Consider the following 1,478-nt stretch of genomic DNA (forward strand, 5'->3'; position numbering starts at 1 on the left):
GGCAACAGTTCAGCAGCAAGGAGCTGTGGAAAAGCAATTCCTGCCCAGAGGAGCCGGAGCCAGTGAGGCAGGATCCTCCCGGCACTCCGTAAGGGTTCAAGTATGTGGGAGCAGCACGAGCAGAGGCTCCATCGGGGCTGCCAAGGGCACTCGGCCTCCAGCRCTGCTCCAGCTCGGGATCGGCCGTGCCGGGGCTGGGCACTCCCCACTCACTGCTCTCACTGCAGCAAGGAATGTCTCCTTAAGCTCATTGAGGGGGTGCCATTAATTCAGGGCTTTCTCATTAAGGTTTTTCCTCATTAAGGCTTTTCTTCATGAATGTTCTGATTTTTCCCAACACCTGCAGGTCCTAAATCCCACCCCGGACTCCTCAAATGGCGCTCAAACCCTTCCCAGGACATCTCTTCCCCTTTCCAGACTGGATTTAGCCCAGCCCCCAGAAATCCAAGGAAAAGGGAGTTTTGGGAAGTGCTGCCCCAGTCCAGGGTCAAGGGAATTTCCTCGGCCACAGCACCAGCACAGATCCTCCCCGATCCCAAGGGAGACAGAGGAGCCTCCAGCGCAGCGGCTCCCCCTCTGCACATCCCGCAGAGCAGTTTGACTATTTTTGGCAATATTTAGGAAATTAGAGTGGATTTGACACTCCAGAGCTGCAGCTCCTCCAGCTGGGCCAGTCTACAGTGCTGCAGGCCAGAGCTGGCACAGGGCTYGAGGGTTTAAGGTTTTAACCCCAAAAGAGCTGCTGCTTCCCACACTTCCAGGGACGTCTGAAGCCCTGTCACACTGCTGGCCCAGCACATACCCCAAAATCTCCAAGTTCTGGGGCCTAACACTGCTCCCAGGACAAGGGAAAGCGATTAAAATCTCTGTCAATGGTTTTTGTGGGTTTAGGGATGCAGTGGACGTGGAGGGGTTCCACAGCTGCAGGTGAGTCAGCTCCAYGGGCAGGTCCCAAATGCCCCCATAAGCCAGGGATTGTAAGGGGCCAGAAACCCCCATCCCCATGGGCCATTAATCCCAAAATCACTTGGATTCAGAGCTGTGTTTGTCACCAGGGATGTCAATGATACCCAGATTGGCTGCAGAGGGGTGGGGTGCAAACATCCTCTTTGGGGGATTTCCATGCGTTTTGGGTTCTTTTCCTTGGRTTTCTCTTTGTGAATGCCACCAGGGGGTCCATTTGGAGGTTTTAAAGTGTGAGATCTTGGGAACAGTTATCCAGCTCTCTGGCCTCTCTTATCTCAGGGCCATGCCCTACATCACATTCCTGTGCTTACCCCAGGGGACAAACCCATCTTGGGGTCAGCCAAACGCCGGCCACCGCTGCACCACACTCCCAACCATGGCCCTCCTCCGGGCCCCCTTAATCCAGACCCCAAGATCTGCTTCTTGCACAACCCCATCCTGATCCACCTTCACCCCACTGACCATGGGGCCACAACCCCATCCCGATCTGCCTCCACCCCACCATCACCCTA

The 1,478-nt window shown here is 55.6% G+C and overlaps 1 protein-coding gene across 1 annotated transcript in view; it reads right to left on the minus strand.

The window, feature by feature from the left end:
* Positions 1–1,478, minus strand: part of CALU (calumenin) — a gene marked incomplete at its 5' end in the record, with an annotated part of 7,600 nt that overhangs the window by 4,977 nt on the left and 1,145 nt on the right. The gene's annotated exons all lie outside the window — the stretch shown is intronic.

Source organism: Malurus melanocephalus, unplaced genomic scaffold (genome assembly GCF_030028575.1).
Source record: "Malurus melanocephalus ecotype Western Australia unplaced genomic scaffold, MMel_1.1 scaffold_2006, whole genome shotgun sequence".
NCBI classification, from domain to species: domain Eukaryota; kingdom Metazoa; phylum Chordata; class Aves; order Passeriformes; family Maluridae; genus Malurus; species Malurus melanocephalus.